This window comes from Poecilia latipinna, unplaced genomic scaffold (genome assembly GCF_001443285.1).
Source record: "Poecilia latipinna isolate Pla-1442-1.1 unplaced genomic scaffold, P_latipinna-1.0 Scaffold2506, whole genome shotgun sequence".
NCBI lineage: Eukaryota > Metazoa > Chordata > Actinopteri > Cyprinodontiformes > Poeciliidae > Poecilia > Poecilia latipinna.
Window position 1 is genome coordinate 32,854 of NW_015115122.1, and position 20,990 is coordinate 53,843.

At 35.9% G+C, this 20,990-nt stretch overlaps 1 protein-coding gene across 2 annotated transcripts in view; it reads left to right on the forward strand.

Annotated features, from left to right (window-relative positions):
• htr1fa (5-hydroxytryptamine (serotonin) receptor 1Fa) overlaps positions 1-20,990 on the forward strand; it is a 31,829-nt gene that overhangs the window by 4,292 nt on the left and 6,547 nt on the right. The window contains exon 1 of one of the 2 annotated variants that reach the window (XM_015019918.1): positions 19,659-19,669. The exons of the other annotated variant lie outside the window; for it this stretch is intronic. The gene's annotated coding sequence lies outside the window, so the exon portion shown is untranslated. Of the gene's footprint in view, positions 1-19,658; positions 19,670-20,990 lie in introns of those variants that run through there. 2 annotated transcript variants of the gene reach the window in all.

Genomic DNA, 20,990 nt, shown 5'->3' on the forward strand with positions numbered 1-20,990 from the left:
GTGTGTGTGCCCCCCCACACGCCCAAACACAAATATTTTATTTGAGATATATATATATATATATATATATATATATATATATATATATATATATATAATTAAAGAAATACAAAAACTAAATTTTTGTTTCTTTCAAATGTGTCTGTTATAATGTAAATGTAAAGCAATGTAAAATAATTGCATTTGGGAGTTACTGCACATTGTAGTAAGAAAATTACTGTGATAGAATAGGTTCTACAGATTAAAAAAAAAAAAAAAACTATAAAATGTTATTTTATGGCTGCAGGCTGTTCAGGGCCATACAGAAGTTGAAAAAACCCCAAACCTTTTCATAACTTGTTGCATTATTACATAAAATGTCAGTGTTATGTGGAACACCAGCACAAAGTAGCGAACAATTTGGAAGTGGACAGAAAGTGTTGGTTGACCAAGTGGATGGCAAATTCTGAAAAGTGTGGCATGAATTTCTGTTCATCCCTTCTGTGTCAACACTTAGCAGCCATTCTGTCAGTTACACCTGCAAGTCTTTAGTGGCATGTCACTAGCAGCTTTTCACATCTAGAGACATAAATTTGTTCTTGCAAAATGGCTAAAGTTCAATCTGATCCGATGGAGAGCATCTCTGAACGCTAGTGGAGATTTTTAATTGTATTTAAGTCTAAACCTTTATCCGACTGTTTTACACATGTTCACAGCTGTATTTGAGCTATTCCAATGCAGATTTGGTTGTATGACAACTTCTGCCACAGCTTCAAGGCTTTTGCAGCTCTTTCTCCACATTTGCCTTGTATTTAACTCTCTCCCATCAACTCTGCCCAGCATTTCTTGTCCCCGGAAAATAAAAGAATCACCCATAATTAAGCTGCCACCATAATGCTGTGTTCAAAGTTATATGCATTCACACTTTTTCATCTCACATAGTACTTTGCGTGAAGAACAACATGCCCACTTTTTGTTTCATCTGACCGAACAAACTTCTTTTTGCATTTACTGCTTTTGCCACATTTGCTTAGCAAACTTTGAATGGGCCTTTTGAAAATGGCTTTCTTCTTACCACTCTTTCATGGAGGTTGGTAGAGTCCACAACTAATAGTTGTATTGACAGATTCGCCTACCTCAGTTGTAGATCTCTTCAGGTCTGCCAGCGCTAATGTTAGCCTCTTAGCTGCTCGTCTGCGTAATGTGCTTCTTTCCTGGCATTTATTTTTATGTGGACAACCATAATTTAGTGGGTCTGTAGTTATACCATACTTTTGGACTGAACTGTGCTGTGTGAGAAGTTCAAAACCCTACTTGAAACACCAAACAGGTCTGTCAATTTGTCTTTATGAGACTGTTTCTTCACTAACATTTTCTTACAAATCTCTAAGGCCTTCATGAAAAGCTGTTCTTATCCCAGAATTCAATTGAAAACTGCTGACCTCTGAAGGCAAGTGGTGACACTTGGTTTCATTCAGGAGTCTTTAAAAGGTGTCAATATTTAAATGCTACACTTAATTGTAGAAAGCTATGTTACCATAGTACTTTAAGGACCCTCTTGCTTTAACATTTTAAATATTGAAGGATGTCGAACTCTATGCGGCAATGAAAATACATTTACTACTGATTTTTAATTACACTGAAGTAGTGATGTTGACAAGAAAAATAATGGACACCATGATGAGAAGCAGAGTCAAAGCAAGGACAAAGTCCTGTCTGGTGATGGTCTGAGGCCTCGTTGCAGAAAGCAATCAGTGCAGTGTAACTCATTTAGACTGATAGGAAACCAATTGCCAGTGGAACAGCTGTAGTTTATTTATCTCTTCTTTTCCTTAAAACATTTGCATACTACATCAGGCACAAACAGAATTGCTGAATGCGTTTGTTTCGATTCTTTACACAGGACTGCAGCATACTTTCAAAATGTAAGTATAGATGGTATTACCAAACCTGTTTGTAATTAAAACTTCAAATTAATTTTAAGGCAGCGGGAGACGGAAGATAAGTTTATTTTAAGCATACGAGTGGCTTGAAGCTGCACTCCTTGGTGAAAAACAAACTGGCTTACAAACACTTGAAGGCAAACATATGTAATATTATTGCTGTAAAGTGGCCAAAGTCACTCTTGGAGTAGAATACATCTTTAACTCCTCCACATCGAGAGAAGTAAGAGGTGTTTCTGGCAACACATCAGGATGCCTCCTGGACACCTATGTTTGGAAATCTTCCATGCACATCCTGCTGGAAGGAGACCACAGGGCAGCTCTAGAAATTACTGGAACAACTATAAATCCCTTGAGCTCTCAGTGCCTTGGGATTTCTCTGAATGAGTTGGAGAGTGGCACTGCATGTCTTCGTTTTTGGCCTGGAACTGTTACCTTTGTTTTGTTGGCTCTAGTGGCCTTTATTTGAAAGTAGTTTGACAGGAAAGAGGGTTATGAGAGAAGGGGAAGACATGTGGCAAATGTCACCAGGCTGGGAATTGAACCTGTGACCACCAGCATGAGGACTAAGGCCTCAATACATAGGTTGTGCTTTGCCCCTGCGCCACCACAGCACCCCTGGAAATGTTACCTTTGTGACCTGAACTCTGATAAGCAGGAGAGGATGGAGGGATCCATGGAGGCATTTTCCACTCTACCTCACATTGAAGGGTAAGAGTCTTAAAATCACTTTTAACTTCCATCATGCAGGAAGTTAAAAGTGACTATGACTAAGACTTTTAGTGTTAGTCATAGGACTAAGACTTTGTTATAGAGTTGCATGTGGTTATTGAGCAATAACTACCTCATCTTTAGTTTTCCTTTGAGAATGAACAGATTTCTTTCTCGCTTTAATATTTAGCCCTTACTCAACTTTTTTTTTTTTTTTAAAGACATGATATTTGTTAAGCAGCTTAACTCTGACCTGTGACTAATGCAGGCATAAAAGAGGACTCTACACAAAGCCTGAACCTGTGCTGTGTAACCACATAACAGACAACTTACTTAAAAGTAAATATTTGCATTTCATGGACTTGTAGTCAAGAGCCTACCAAATAGTGCATAAATTTAATTGGTTGTCTACAAAAAAATATTTTACGGATTAAGAAGCATCAGATTTATCACATTCTGCACAAACATGGAGATTCCAAAGAGCTATTAGCTGAGTCATAAAATTGATTGACAAAGTGAAGCATGAAACACTTTTAGGTACTGTGTAGGCTTTCTTTTTTCACTTTCTTTTTTTCCTTATTTGTTTGTTTCTTCCTTCTTTTCACCAGTCGCTTTGTCTTAAGCTATCATATTTAAATAAAGTAATTATTACAAATCGAGGTGGAATATTAGACTACAAATCCCTTATTAAAGCTCATTGAAGGACTTCAAAGTATTATGGAAGTGTGGTAAAATATATTTTGGTTGTAATGAGGAAAGATTCATGTCTCTTGTACAGTAAAAGTATTGCAACAAACAAAGTAAAACAGAACGATGTTATCGCAGTGGGAGAAACACATGTCAAACATTCACAATAGCTCTCAGTTTGAGTAATTCATCCATATGCATTATAAAAGAAATGACAAAAAGCGTCCTTACTACAAAATCTGAATTTGTAACTTAGATTTAAATGCTTATAAAGAACGTAACTAAAAGTTAAACAAACTGTTCTCATCAAAAAGCCATTGATCAAATTGTTTAGATGATGTTCGTTATTTTTACTTATTTCACAGAATATTTTACTGACTTTAAGAGATGAATCACTGAAAGAAAGCTGGCAAAGAAAATACACTCGATGAGTCAAAGTGAGGGTGTAGGAGAGACGCTATTCAACCTTTTTTTAAATATATATATATATATATATATATATATATATATATATATATATATATGTGTATATAAAAAACATTTTATCACACACATTCATCACGTTTTCTTGTTTATTCTGTAGTGAACGGTTGTACTCAAGCAAAACTAAACTTTGCATAAAAGTGTGTTTTCCTGTCTTTTTTTCAGGACTGTGTTAACCTTATTCATTAGGATGTGTCCTGTGATGGACACGTCAAGTCAGTTTTCCCAGTGGTTCTAAACTTTTCAGCTTCTAACATTAAAATTTATGTCCAGAGAGAGCCTAATAGTTCCCAGTCCAAGGAAGTTACAGTCCATTCAGTGATTTCTAGGGCTACCCTGAGGTGTCCTTCCACTGAGCTGCGCCTGGAAGACCTCCAAAGTTAGGTGCCCTGGGGGCATCCTGATCTGATGCCAGGAATACCTCCGTTTATTTCTTTTGATGCAGTGGAACGCCACTACCCTGACTAATGACAGGAGCAGGAGACCATGAACATATGACACCAGTTCTGCCCTCCATCCATTGGCTTCATGTTCATTACTAGATGGATTTAATTGTCTTGTTGAATGTTTACAATGCCACATGGGTTGTCCTTGCTTCTCAGGAACTTTTACACCACTTTATGCTACAGCACTTGGGTCTACTAACCAGATGTCCCATGAACCAAACATTAAAACACAGCTGACCTTTGCAGTGGGTGTACCTTTTTTTTTATAGAACTACCTTTTTAGTCATGTTTGTTCTGTTTTAAATACGAATTTTTCCTTTAATTTTTTAAATTATTTTTAGATTGCTTTACGTTCAGTTGATATTTATCTTTTTCTTTTCATTGTCTTAGTGAGCATGTCTTGTCATTGGTCCAGCTTGCTTTGTTTGAAATGCCCTTTATAAATAAACTCACCTTTTCAATACTATAAGTTCCATTTTGAGGTTTCTTTGCTTTTCCACTTTTGAACAGCAAATGAGCAGGCTGTTGATGCTTAAATGTTTTTGATAACATCTATTGTTTTTTTTCTTTTTTTCTCTATGTATTGGTAAATATTTTCCACTCTTGCGATTTTGATTAGGATTATTTATTAAAAAATATACCTGATTTACAGGAGACAATCTCAGAACTGTGTGTTTCACCATCTATAACCTACACTGAGATCCTGCGTCAACCATGTACTATTTTAGTTAAGGCATTTTGTTTTATACAGTTTTGAAAGAATTAGTTTAACTGCATTTGGTGTTTGATGTTAATACACATTATGCTGCATACCAATAGAGAAACATGATGTATAGCTTTTTATAAGCATGCACCATATTTATCTCTTGATGGCAGATACTGGAAATATGTATTTTGAGATTTGTTGGGGTTTTTTTTTAGCGCTGCCTATTATGAAAAAAAATCCAGAACTTTGAAGAATTAGCATTTAATTAATTTTCACCATTCCATGGGAGATGAGAATTAAAATTAAGGCTAGCTGCCAAGTGAAACCACATGCTAGACAGTTATTCTGGTTTCATCACTGGGATTTGAAGACCTTTGACTAAAAACAGCAGCACGGCCACATCAGCCATCCGTTGAATTTGTGTGTCTGTGTGCTGATGAGGGGAAATACACCAGCAGTAGAAGAAGAGGCAGGTTGGGGGTGCATGTAATTTGTCAGCTCGCATGAGTAGCAGAAATCAATTCAGCAGAGTACACAATAACTGACTCGGTAAAGGTGAACTTCTTACTGTGAGCAACCTTTAGGCGCTAAGGTGGCAGGTTTGAAGAGGTCATAAATCATCTGGCCATATATAATACTGTAAAGTGGACTTTGTCCGAAGCCTTGAGAGATGGTCTTCCCCCCTCCATGGCATCTTTTATGAAATTGACTCCTAATGGAACAAAAGCTTAAAGCCCCTCTAGTAGCACCTACAGCTTTTAATGTCCATTACAATGAGTGTAGTACTTTATTTAATGGTCACAAAGCTGTATGTACCCCTTCATGTTTTGAGGGTGGAGAGCAGAGTAAAGCAGCATCCCTATACGGCTATCCTATGTCTGCTTATACACGGCGGGCTATGTTAAATATCTAGCTCACATTTATAAGCCATTAGAGGGGCTGAAATCTTCTAATTTGTCCAGTATAAATGTTTAGACCCAGTTCCCAAACTTTTTCTGACTCTTTTGTGTAAGATTAAAATTTCCTAGCTGATGCTGTAGAAGATGATTCAGTTTTCATCATTTGGGAGTAATAAGGATGATTTGATTTGGAAAAATTTCCTAGCAACAGTAATATTCTTTGCAATGTTACATTTATAAATTATATTAGTGCAGAAGATACATTTTTTCAATAAAACTCGCCATTTATATATATATGTATTTTTAGCTAAGATGATCAACTTTACATTGCAGTTTAGCTTAAAGTGTAGTTGTGATTTCCTGTTTACTTACACTTTCAATATGCACAAAGTAACAGTTTCAGAACAGATTAACTTTTTCCCATCATACTATTCCAGCTGCTTAAGGCCCTTAGATCCCTGAGAACGTGACTGACATTCACTCTCAGAATAATGTAGTGACACCTCTCCCCTTCCTAGGCAGTATCCAGCAGTTAATTGAAATAAGGCAGTTGCATTTTTCTCATACTGACTGAAAATAATAAACTTAATGAATGGAAATATTCCGAGATGTGGAAAACACAGACATTAGTGGCGTAGAAATAACATTTAAAGCAGAGCAGGAATTTCTTATGAGATGTACTTTTTTGTACTTTGAGTTTCAGAGACACATAATTCTAAATTCTATTAAATGAATTAAATGATGTTCCCTTCCCTGCATCTATTTTTTTTTCCTTTTCTTCCCTTTACCAACATTACAACAGAGATTCAAACCAATTGAAATCAGTTTTCCTATCATTCAAAAGGTGCAGCAAAATGTAATAATCTTATTCTAACATTTATGTGAAATTCTTAGTTGCTTTTGGCCTCCATGGACTACTGTGTGTTCTCAGTTTGGCTCTGCTGTTGATCTATTTTTGAGAAATACATCAGAGTTTTACAGATGGCAAAGGAATGATGCCGTATAAATACAGAACTGCTCTTGTTAGCAGCCTAGACATATTTATCATGTAATATTTCAACCAACTGTCAACACTGTTTGCAAAATAGCAGGGTTAGCCGAGTTTCTATATCTACAGTACCATGCCTGCTTTTGCGGACATAAATCATGGAGAGAAGTTGTTGCTGGACCTAAATACTTTACAAATTCTTTGTATATATATATATATATATATATATATATATATATATATATATATATATATATATAAGAAATTTTTTTATAGCAGCAAACTAGCTAAGAGTTCAAGAAATCTGCATGCATATGCACATCCTTTGAATTTGAAATACTGTATCGCTTCAAAGGGGCAATTAATTAGTATTAGTGTCTGCATGGGTGGTGATCTGACATGATGCTGCCCTTCAGCCACTCCATTTGTGACAAGTATGGGCTGGTATGGAATTGGCACAATAGTGATTTTGTGTCAAATATTTTATTTTTTGTTGAAAACGGCTTACTAATCAGCTTGTAGCTTGACAGCTGTATTTTTTAGGGTTTTTTTTTCTTGTATGGCTTTGATTAGTAAACAGACGTTTTGCATTATCCTACTTAAATATTCGTCTTGGGTTTTAAAGACAATATAAAATATATTTGTCATTTTTGAGCGAGTTTTACCACATTTGAATTGGTTGCTGAGTGAGCTGTACTTTTGTCTGCAGATACAAAAACCTGAATGCTTAAATTTTGAGGAGAGGAGGAGAAAAATCTAATCTAATCTGATTAGTGCATTTCAGAATGGAAAGAAATGGAAAAACGTTTAGTCCAGTCATGAATTTCAGGTACTGTAAGTCCAACATATTCTAAAACGATTATCCATGTTGTTCAGTTAGAAAGGCACAAGGTCTGAATACAAATTTCCCAGTTTTTATTTTTTTTAAGCTTAGGTCAAAACCATATCCAGTTGAAAGGTGTATTGATTTCCTTTCTCAGTAATTCCATTAAGTGTTCGTTTTAGCAGAGGATGTCAGTAAATTCTCTTTTCTTCATAGTTCACTAAGGTCAAGACTGCTCAACAAACTATGAATGTTTAAAAATGAGAAATAAAGCCATGCATTTTTTTTTTTTTTTTTTGTTTTGTTTTTTGTTGAAGCTGAGTAAGATGGGCGGAGACGTTATCATGACAGCAGCTGGTGAAAAACTCTTTTACTTGCTGTGAGCACGTAGCATGTATGATTTATCACCAAACGCATTTGGCCTTGTGGCGCCTATCCTCCATGCAAATCTGAGGAAGATTTTACAAAATTAACATTATCATATTTTTTACTTGTGAGAAGTCAAAATGTTTCAACTAACCTTTTTATATTTAAAATAGAAAAATAATTTCATCCTTTGAGAAATCACCTTGACGTCCCCGACCTACTGTAGCTGCTTTTCAAAGCTTTTGCCCTTGTGTGTGTGGGAGGGTTGCGGATGTAGGCATGATAACGTTGCATCAGAATTAGTACATATTGTGCATTTAAGTGATGCAGTATGTGTGAGCATGAGCATTATCAATTCCCACAGTGAGAAAACACTGCTTAAGCAATTCTTCAAAAATAATAATAAGCTTGCTAGTGATATGTTTATAAGTCACGTTAGAAACAGACTGGGTGGAAATTTTCTCCCTCAGGTCTTGGAATTGAAGTGAGGCTGATAAACAATCAGATGTTTATATTAGCCAAGTCCTTGGACTAAAGCAACCTGAAGGCACATTTTAAGAGTGCTATTTTGGTATTTTTGCAAAGGTCATGTTTTAAGTTACATCTCAATAAATTAGAGTATCACGGGAAAACATTTACTCCGGTACTTCAATCGTGTTAAGGCCTACGGGGAAGACTGCTATCCAGCCAACAGTCGTTGACACTCTCCAAATTGAGAGTGAGCCACAAAAGGTCATTCCTAAAGAAACTATCACGCAGTGTGTTATGCAAGTACATTAATGGAAAATTGAATGGAAGGAAAATAATGGGGGGAAAAGGTGTGCAAGCAACAGGGAAAACCACAGACTTGAGAGGATCGTGAAGCAAAAACCATTCAGAAGTTTGGGGGAAATTCATGAGCGATGGACTATGGAAAGAGGAAAAGCCTCAACAGCTGCCATGCAAAAATGCATTGGTGTATAAGTCACTGTTGAATCAAAGATGTGAGAACTGTGTTACTTGGGCTAAGGAGAATTCAGAGCATTTGTTGAGAGGTCAAAGTAAATGTCACATTTCCTTTGGAAATCAAGGTTTCAGTTTGTACCACAAAATCCATATTGTTTGAGGACCAGTTAGAAGTTTCCACATTCAGTGATGATTTGAGGACATCTTCGATTGTTGACTAATTGTCCTCTCTCAAGTCCCAAGTAAAACTATTTTTTATATTTGTATGATGCAATTTAATTTTATGAGAAACTGAGTTTGGGGTTTTCATTACCCATAAATCATGGGCTAATCAATAAAATAAGCAAACACTTAGAAAAATATCACCCTGTGTTTGATTTAGCTACATTCAAGTTTGAGTTTTTCAACTCTGTATCTTTCTGTTAAGGTTTTGCATAGTGTTAAACTCTTGCCTTCAGTTTAGAGATGCTCTCATTTTCAGAAAGTAGGTTGCTCTTACCGATCTTATACAAAACTGGACATTTGCGCTCAAAAAGGAAACTGACTGGGGTTATGAAGAAACCCACGTAATGACCCACATTTTGATGGGGTAAAAAAAATGACTTCTATGTGCATAAACATGACTGGTGGACGTATTGTGGGAGCAACTGATTACTGATTTAAATTGGAAATACGAACAATGTTAAATATTGTTTTCAATAAAGAAACTGATGTGCATGTGAACATGGTCACTGGTAGAATTTGCAGCTCTGTGCTCTTGAATAAAGTGAGCCTCATTTTTTTTGGTCCAACAGTAACGTCAGCAGACAACCAGAGAGTAAAAATTGTAAAGGAATTTGAAGAGACGATTTGAGTTTGATCCAGGTTTAAAAAACAAAACAAAATCATCATCAGATGCAATTTGGCTGTGAACAACCCTGTGCTCTAATAAGCCCCTTCATGTTGCAACATTTTATGAACTTGTTTACTGTCAAAATAAGTTAGATATTTTAAGAAATTACTTTTTTTAACCATGCAAAGTCAGATTAAATATGTTTCCAGGAAGCAACTATTAAGCCGCCCTTTTCGGCATATGTCTGGCCAGGCTAATCTAATCTTTGTGCCGCAAACATTTTCGATGAGAACATCATTGATTTTTTTCGTCATGATTTAGTACTGCGTGTAGACATTACTTACTGTCAAATTGTATTACATCAGAACAACTTTCTGTGCTCTAAATGTGGTATGAATAAGCATAAATATGGTGACTGCAAAGAATTGTTTAGCTCCAAAAGAAAGCTGAATAAAGGGCTGCCCTTCTTGTGTTCAGTTTCTTTTTATTTAAGTAATTTGAATTTACGTGTGCTGCCTTGTTAATACTGAGTGTTGTGACAGAAAGAGCTGCAGCAATCAATCGATACCTTATATGTTGTCCTGTCTCCATTGGGACAGAAGATCCTCCTATCCACTTTAGAAAATAGCCTATCCATTTGGAGATTGCTGTGGCCTGAAGAGACCATTTCCAATAAAGGTAACTTAAAACTATTGCCACACCATGACAAGTTAAACATTTAAATATTGAGTTTTGCAAAATACATTACCATTAAGTGAGCATCCTAGGTTTGTTATGCTGCACTAGGATTCCCACAAATATAAAGCTAGAACCATGTATGAAAGTTAGGAGAATAAGAAATGTACCTTTGGTTGTTATAAAAAGGCTGCATATATCAAATATAAAATAAATTTGACTTTGGAAGTTGATGCCTTCAAATTGGACTCAGCATGTCATCACAGCAGTGCCTTTGTACTGTTTTACAGTCATTCTTAGGAGTGTTGAACTGAGAAGTCGTTCATATGATAAGCTCAGCAGACTCAGTACCAACCGGTTGGTGTTTTATAATTTCTAATTTACTAATGTCGTTCTCTCATCAAAAACATACCTTGAGCGTTGCTTTGGCTCATTCGTTCATGTTTGTGAAATTCTGGAATCTCCCATGGCAGCCATTTGGGGGCGTCTTAATGCTTGTATAGCACATTTCAGCAGCAAGGTGGTTCGAGATGCTTTCCATAACAAAAACACAAAATTGCAGTTAAAAAAAAAATACCACACAGTCAACAATTGTACGATGCGGCACTTCTCTACCCAAAGCTCTGCCTTGGAACCATCCTACAACTTTCCTAAGAAAAGTTGTGAATGACATCATTGGACGGCATGATGGAGGCATTGTTGTGGTGACCTGCTGAAAGCATATGAAATTCTTAAGCAGAGAAAGGCCAAATTCAAGGTCACATTTGTTTCAAGTTATTTTGACATGTACATTTTCATAACAACTGAAGGTAGCATATTTGCTTGATTTGGCTAAAAATTGCACAATGTGCCTGGTACAACACATAATATCCCCCTTCACAAATTGTAGACCGTGTCTTATGTTTGCCTGTTTCTTCTGACTCCAGCTGCAGTCGACATCCTGTCAATCTCCCCCATACTTTTCAATGGGCTATGCTTTACATTCAAGGCTCTGGTTATCCCAGTTATTTGTGCATCTTTCTCTGCCACTTATTTCTGCCACTCATGTTTCCATAAATATACTTCGATACAACATTCTGTGAACATCCGGCTTCTTTAGCAATAAACTTTTGCAGCCCAGCTTTCTTGTGGAAGGTGTCAGAGACTGTCTACTGTCAGGAGAGAGCTGTCAAGTCATAACTCTTCTCCGTTACTGTCTAGGTCATGAGATGGATCTAACGTAGCATTTCTGTTTTGGGATCTATTTAGCTGTGTGCCATAACCATCAAACTGGAAAAAAATAAACACTTGAAAAATATTTGTCTGTATTATAAACTGGTTAAATAGATGAGTATTTTGATTTTTTTTTTTAACTTATTGAGATGCACTTATACAAAGTCAAATTAAATAAATTATAATGTGTTGATTTGATCAGCACTACTAAATACATGATCTATGTAGCTAATTTTATCCTTCACCTTAGATGTTTTTTTTTTTACAAATTTATTTATAATTACTCAATTCAGTCCTTTTCATAGTATACATTTTAACTTAACCCTTGTGCATGCGAGAACTGAGGCAAATGATACAACTGATATGGGTGTAGGTTTGGTTGGACCCCATTTGTAAACACAAGGGTTAAGTGACTATGACTAACTGTGTTGTTAGCAAGAGCTACATTGGGTGAAGTTCAGTTATAGAAGTAGAATCTAACACACCTATATTTCCTAATCCCCTTAGCGCACCATGAAGGAAAAAGAAAGTATGTTAATTTGTTAAAAAAAAAAGTCATCCATTTGTCTGCAGGCCTTACTTTGATATCCTTCTCAAATTGGGAGCATCAGCTTGAAACTCACTCACCCATATGGTAGTAAGCCAGAAATTCACCTTTTCAGGGAGGAAGAATAATGATTAAAAAAAATGTCTTTTTGTCTAACACCTGATGCAATGCTGTAGACTACTTAGATTTTGACATTGCTTTGTTTTACAATGTTATAGGATGCATGTTTTATATTTTCTAAGTTGCTGAGCTTAAGTCTTGCTTTCTTCTAGCAGTTGTAGATATTAATCAGTTTCCAGCAGTGAGAAGTGTGCTCTGCTGTAGTGCTACAGTGTTATGCTTGATGATCATTAGTCCCTTGTACAGCTCTGCAAACGTACAGTTGTATGTAGACTTTAAGAGGTATTTCCAACAATACATGTAAAGTCCTGAATTTTTGGATCATTTTGTCTGCCTTTGTGCAAATTTTTATTTGGTGGTTTTTTTATTGTTTCTTTTTGCATACAGTTTATAAAATATTGACAATGTTATTGTCACATCTCAGTGTGAGTTGTGAAAGCTCGCATGTTTTTACATATTCAGTGTTCCTCCATTCCTTTGTGCAGAAATGGGGAGAAAATCCTAACACATTACGCTCTTCTTAACTAATTTCGTCAATCTGCAATACCAAATGACCTAAATACCCTCAGGTTTAAATGGGATCAATATTAAAAGTTTACTTGTTTGTTTGTTTAATTTGCCATTGTATTTCCACAGTTCTGTTTGTGTCACTTGATGTTGTATTAATACACTAGTTAAATTTTGATAAAGATGGAACCTTTCATCTTGTCATTTCATCTGAAGGATGAAAGACATGTAAAGGGAGTACATTTCTGCAAGCTGTCAAGTGTCAAACCTTGCTTACCTTAAATATTTGATGAATATCTGAAATTGAGCTTTTTTTCTTTCTTCTATTTATTTTACAAATGTCAAGAGGTCATTACAGCACACTTAGACTTTGAGTGTGTTGTAATGACACACAAACACTAACTAAATGGTTAGTGACTAACCATTTTGAATCTATCTACATACACAGCTAGTCTAAAAAGTTGCACACAATGTGTCAAAAAAAAATCAACTTTTACTGTCAACTTCATACACTTTCATCATGTCCCTTCACCGTGTCATATTTTTTATTTTATTTCATTTTTTCAGAATATTCCTTCTGTTGCCATGGAAACTATTTTGGTCTTCTTGTTGAATCATTAACTGAAACAAGTGATGTCTTTAGTACTTTAGATGTTTTGTTTTTCGTGACGTCCTGGATGAGTTGTTAATGTACTTTTGGAGTAATTTGGTAGGCTGGTCAGCCCTTGGGATGTTCACAGCTGTTGACTCTTTTCTCTATTTGTGAACTCATTAACCTTTGGTGTTACCCTAATGGTTACCTATAACGATATCTAAAATGAATGACTTTATTAAGTTGTGATACCATACGACTTTTAATTATTAATTTGTCTTTAGATAACACATTTTGCTCATTTTTGGAAGCTGTCATGAGAAAACAGATGGCTTTAAAGTAAATGGCAGCTTATGTGACAAAACCTTTCACCACCAACCATTTCATGTGAGTCATGGCTGATTGGGCCCTAATGATTTGTAGCTCTGGCACTAAGAACATGTATTATCCCCAGCCACTATTACTCCTCTTTCTGTTGTTTAGTTAAGGGAAGTTTTGCACCGGTTAACTTTGAGAAACAACACTCAAGAGATCGTTTTTTTTTTTTTTTTTTTTTTTTTTTTTTTTCCTCATATAAAAGTGAAATTAACTATTTATACAGTTAAAAGTTAAATGTCTCAGCTCTTGTTTTAGGGACTTGCTGCAATTATTCACTTCTAGACTACAATATGTGTTATGCAATATTCAACTTCTGCTACATTAAGTTGCAGAGGTTGATGTTTGTTTATGTAATGGACAGCAGTGGGGCCTTATGAGATCCACACTCTATTCAGCACTCTATACACGGGTCTTCAACTCCAGTACTGCAGGGACTGTGACCTGCAACTTTTACATGTGTCTCTGCTTCAACACATGAGTCAAATACTTAGTTCATTAGCAGGATTATGTGATTGCATGTTGGTAATTCTCTCATTTGCTTAGGTGTGTTGGACCAGGGAAACATCTAAAAGTTGCATCCATCAACCCTTGAGGACTGGAGTAGAAGACCCCTGTGTTTCAAGTTTTGCATATTGTTTTAGTTTATTTTCCCCTGGCAAATTGGACCAAAAGAGAAAATTGTGTGGCATCTGAAAAGTAAAAAAAAAAATGGTTGCAGGGGGATGCAGCACTCCTGAAACTGCTAACATGTCGGGACAACATCACTGAGCAGGACACATAAGTTGAAAGTTCAAGACAACAAATGTGTCTTGTTTTGAGTGCAGACCTCCAGCCCACTGAAAATTTGTGAAAAAGAACCAAAATGACCAAAAATGAACAAATTAGCCAAAGTGCTTCAGCCAATATCTAATTTTTACTATAAGCTCACTCAACCTCCAAATGGCAAATCAGGATCCGTGGACACAAAATCACAAAAGACAACAAAACTTGTTTTACACAAAACTCTGACGACATGTATGTATAGAGCATTATTTCTTCATTTCTCAACATAAATTTGAGGTAGATGTCAGCAGTGAATCAGAACAACATGCCAGTAATTGCCTTTAATTTAGCAGCACAGAACCATCCAGCATTGTAAAGCCAGAGTTGCTCATGTTTGCATCTTGCAAACATCTGAATACTTGCCACCCTCCATGTTTTAGAGCAATATCTCTCTCTGGATAACCTGTTCTTGTTGCCAAACATACAGTATGACAGTCTTGACTCTACAGTCGCATGCACTCCTACTCTTACTTGGCTGGAAATAATTTCCTTATTACTAAATATAGGCTTCACTGCTTCACGTTCCTCACTTTGAGAGCTCCCAGAATTTTTGATTCAGTTTGGCTCGTCACTCACGAATCTTCACAATAAACTGTAAAAGCTTAGCTTTATCAGAAAAAAACTAAAGATAGCCATAAGTGGTAATGAGTTCTAGAAAAAGTAAAAAATAAAATAAAACAAAAAAGTCGATTGAGTTTTAAAAAAAGAAAAAAATATATTACACCCTGCTCATTAATAAAAAAGAAATTTGAATAAGAAAAATAAATAAATATTTCCAATTACGTTGTAGCGTAACTTTATAGAAAGGAGCTACATTGTCAGATCTTCACTAAATACAGCTTAAGGACATCCTCCTCTGCATCACTGTGCCTCATGTTTAGTCCGCCTTCCAGCCTAAGCATTGCTCAGAGGTCAGTCATTTGTAATACTGTTCAGTGGAGGCCTAATTTTTGCCAGTATTTGGATCTCAGCTGAAAATTAAAAAAAAAAAAAAAACAGTTCTAGATAATCATCAGTTCCACCAAAAATGTCCCTGACACTCAAAGCACTAGGTGTGTTTGATCAGAACCCAACTTTCAAACTGCATTTATTATAACTTTGTTTCTGGAAAAATAAAAAATTTAAAATTTAAATTAATTTCTTATCTTCTCACCTTCTATTTTTTTTATTTCATTTTAGTCGAATGTGCTACTTATCTTTCTTGTGGATGTTATCGCCAAAGTAAGGTTGTACACCTGTTTGCTTCAAGATGTGCATGTTGTGTCGCTCTCTTTCTGCTACTTAAGAATCCATCCATGTGTTTTACAGCTGCACGAGAAGAATTCTCTTTTCCTCTTTTGTAGTATTTACCTACACAGCAAAAGTTATCTGCGCCGCTATATAGGTTACTCTGTAAACAGGCTGAGTTCAAACACAAAGTTTACCATTTTAAAACTTCCAAAAATGCTTTTTGAAAGAATCGGGTGGATTCTTCATGACTTCGACTGTGCAAAAGAAAAACAATGTAAATCACTACTTTCTCAGATATTGGTGGGTTTTATCTTTTGTTTTTCTGTGTCTCCTCTGACGACTTGTTCCTAATTTTCTTGAGGCACGTCACATAACAGATCCACTTCTATATCCTAAAGTAACATCATAGGTAGTAAATATTTCTTCACCTAAGGCCATTTTACAGGGTTATTTTTTCCCTTTTTTGCTTTATGTAGTGATTTATTTTGATTTTACTCCAACTTTCTTTAACAGCTGAGACATTCTGGGAAAATAAACAGATAAAGATGGTGGGTTGGATGCACTTTTTTCAGCCCCGCATAAAATCACTCTTGGGGAGGGAAAGTGCTCACTAATGAAGGGAAATAATGGTCTTAAGTTCCAGGGAGCTTTGACTATAAAAAATCTTTCATGTCTGAGGCATTGAGTGTGGAGACTTGAATAAATCAGCTGTACGATGGCTGCATACTAATAAATGCAACAAGAAGAAATATATGTTTTACATGTTATTGGGTTCATTATCCAGTGAAACACATTTTAAGGCTCTAAGCCACACACATTTATATACCTAGCAATATAAATCTGATTCAGTAGCTCCCATGTACATTTGGCCTTGACAGGAGCAAGGAGAGGGTTGTGCAAAGACAAACATTTAAACAAGTAATTATTTCATTGCTTTCTTTTAATAACGGCAATCACTCTGTAGAAGAACTGTTTGATGTAATCAATGTAGCAACCATCAACACAAACAAAACATACTTCAACCAGTTCCCTAAAATATATTTTCCAGCTGGTGCTTCTGCCAGCATGAAGCAGGTACAGAGAACCGACAGTCACAAAGATTTGTGAAGTGAAACAGTAGAAAAGGACACAGGTCAGTGAGAGAGAACAGAGACTTCAGAGACATAACATTTCATTTGCCTCTCTCAGCAAAATGCAAATGACATCACCCTGTCAGTCACTCCTAAGATTATTACTCTACAAGTTACACATACAGTACAACTTATCACCTAGTATCTTGCAGATACCTGGGAAAAATCGGGACACCCTACAAATGGGGACTATAGGTTTTTCCAACATATTTGAACACATATGAAATTCAAATATTAAAAACCATGAAAACTGACAAAAAACACATTCCTGAGCTATTCTGTAAAATAGCATTTTAAAAATGTTTTGGCGGTGAGGAAAAATGAACGTCGCATTCATTGCCTGCCTCCAGTACAAATGGAAAAAGAAAACATGACATCAGGTGATTGGACGTGGATGATTAAAACATCTAGACCACATTTTGAAGGCGGCTTGTCCAGCTGAAGAAAGAATTAAAAACATGACAAGATCAAAAGAGCTGCCTGAGGCCTTTGAGACAGAAGGTGTAGGAGATTATTGGTCTGGTAAGGGTTTGGGAAGTCTCAGAAGAATTTGAAATCACCCGCTCTACTGTACAGAAAATAGTCTGTAAGATGAGGACTTTCAAAATAAATGCTACTGTGCCAAGGCCTGGCTGTCCAAGGATGTTAACCACAAAGGAAGACGGCAAGATGCTAAAAGAAGACCTGACAGGAAATTTTATGTCTGTACTATGAGAAAGAGACAACACAAGTTGATCTTTTTTGAGACATGTCCATGCTCTTGCTCTTTAAAAAATATGAAAACTTGTACCAGTAAGAAAAAGTAATGAATATTTAATAGCTTGTCCAGATTTTATTTTTCATTAACCTCATCATAGCTGCAACAGTTTTTTTTTTTTTTTTCATGACTAAATAAACAGCTAAAGAATGAGTTGTAGACTGTGTGTGGCTATGTTCAAAATATATTTTTATTACAGGGTAAAGGACAGATAGCGTGGCTTGATATTTTTTTCACTGCAATTTTTGTGAAGGCTGATAAAACAACCAGTAAGTGAGTTGATTATGATTCATTAACTATTTATTTCCTCATAGAATTGAAGCTTCTAACAATTTCCAGATTTATATGTTTAGTGTCACTTCCACAATTACAGAAGAAATATGAAAGAGAAGACAAAGGGGGAAAAAAACAAATAGAAAACATGTTCATTAAATATTTTTATTCAATTCCTACCAGCCTGTTTAGAGTGGTGGCAGCGGATGCGTTATTTTTTGTTTGTTTGTTTTTAGTCTCATTCACACATCTGTCAATTTATCACAAAACAATGTCACTCTTTAGCAATTCAGCATTTCTGGGGGAGGGGGGTTACCATCAGTTAATAGAAGCTAATTAAATGTTTAAGACAAGGGTAAATTAAAAACTATATAAATATATCACCTTGTGCTTCTGGTGATTTCAGGTTCAGCTTTCACCTGCTATGCAGCAGCCCTGCTTGGTTGATGCACTTCATTTCTGCAGTGGCTGGAAGCTAATAGTAGAATAAATTGCAGCCAAAGCCCCTTGTAAGATTTTCCCATTTTGTTGAATCATTTTTCAGAAACTTGGCTTTCTGCTTGCCATTGTTCCAGCAGCTAATTACTCACTCTTACTTTTTGGTTTTTATGCCAGACAAGTTATTTTATTAGCGCCGCCTGCTGCTGTTGGCTGCAGGAGTCACTCAGTCTGACTTTTTGGTTAATAAAACAGGCAGGCCAACAGTCGCCAAGTACACAGCTGTGATAAACTTCCCCAAAATGGATAGAGTGCAAGGCTATCTAGCTTTAGCATTCTAATCTCAAGCTAAATGTAGACAACTGTTCATTTTAAATATATTCATCTAACACCTTCAGTGCTTTACACACAAGTTGTCAGATATTTAATAGTTGAATAATTTGTTGTTTCGGTTTCCCCAGTTTTCCAGCATTGTGGGCGGGTCAATCTTTATTTGTACAGAACAGCTGCATATCATAATATAAGCTAAATAACAGTGTTAGAAAAACATTGCTAGAACATTAGCACCCAGCATTTGGATGTCTGGTTGTCTATATACAACTCTGGACAGAAAGTGATAGTGGCTTTTCTGATGGTAGCTTTTCAAATATGTGCACTGGATTATTTACTTCTGTGTAAATCAAATAAAACAACAATCACAGCCACTAAATAAAATGATTAAACAAAAGAATCCCAGAAATGTGTGAAGAATATGGATAAATTACACGGAAAGTGTGACATTTAGTTGCACTCATTACAGAAACTAAACCAGCATTTTAGCATCTTAGAAAATAATCTATGCAGCTCATCTGCTTACCAGCAGACTTTTTCATAGACATAAAAAAAATAAAAATAAAAAATATGACAGTGGATGAAAAATACAAACAAAAACACAGACTAGTAAATAAACGAGATTTGCTGTTTTCACATGTCATTTACTTTGCAAAGCTCCTGAGCTGTCAGTCAGTCATCGGCTACTTCACAGCTCCCCTCTTTCACAGCAGCATTTGGCAGCTCAACAGCTTGCCTGGGCCAAGCTGTGTTTCAAAGCTTCTACTACAACATGACAGATGCAACATCCCTGTTCTTGTAAGAGCAAAAATGGATAGAAGGGGCAAAGTAGCAAAGTGTCAGAAGCTGGGTGATTCATTTGACAATAATCCCAGTTATTTCTGTGATGGCTTATATTTGTGTGTATGCTGCAGTTCATGTGTGCAAACACATGTACACCCTGCTTAGGCGGAAAAAGGCAGCATCACTTTTCATCTTACAATGCCAAATTCTTCAGGAAAACTTTTTGTTCTGGTAGCCAGAAGCTTGCAGACCACTCAGAAACCCCAGCTCACAGTAGCACTGTGCTGTATGATTAATTAAAATCATTCAGCTACTATCGCTTTCTGTCCAGATGTTTGACCACCTTTTGTTCAAATTATATTCAGATCTGAACTGGGTTATTCTAGAAAACATAGATTCTTCAAAGTGCCATTTGAGATTCATGGAACATTTTATTCTATTTGTAAAAGTCTTCCCTCTAAAACTAGTTTAGACTTAAACTAAAACATTGAATTCAACTGTAATTTTAGTTGCCATTAAAGCTGATTTTTGAAACCTTCATAAATTAAAGTTAAATTTTTAGCTTTACCCTAAATATTGAGCATTAGGTGAATCAGTTTGACAAATGCTGAATTAATTAAATATGTTAGCTATAATATTGTTACAACTGTTCGGGCTACACTGCCTTTGGTTTGCGCTTTCACAGTGGAAAAAAAAAATCTGCTTTTATTGAATGCTGAACGAGTCTGTTGTAGAATGCTGAGTAATTTTTGTACAGTACTGTTGTGCTTGAGCATATCTTTTGTTATTAGAGAATGTAGACAATTAGAAATGATTTGGAAAATCTGGTCACTCCCTTATCTTATCTACTCATTCACAATAGGCAGATGTTGTAAAGAATGGGCTGTGGAAAATGTAGCGACACACACACACACACACACACACATTCACACAAACAACTCACTGGATAATTCTATAAACAACATGGCCATAATTCCGCTTTTCAAATTTGCTGAATCCATGTTCAGGCACTTTTTGGAGGGAATAAAGCAGAACCGACTGGATTTATGCTGGTTCAGTAGAGCTTATCTTCAGACGGTCTTGAGGAGAAAAGCTGCACTTTGGAACATTTCAGAAAAAAGGCAGATGTTTTTTTTACATTGTGTTCAATGTTTGACAGTATTGCATACATCAGTCAGTGCAGTTATATACATGCACACACCATATAACTAGCTTAAAGACACTCTCAGCTCTTCCCTTTATTTTAGTCAGAAACACATTTGTGCACTGCTGACAGTGCATCGGTGCAGCAGTAATTATCATTTATCTTTCTGCACAAAGTAATCTGCATACTGTTGGGTTTTCTGTCAAGCTGTTTCCAGAGCAGAGAATGTTGAATGTACTGAAAT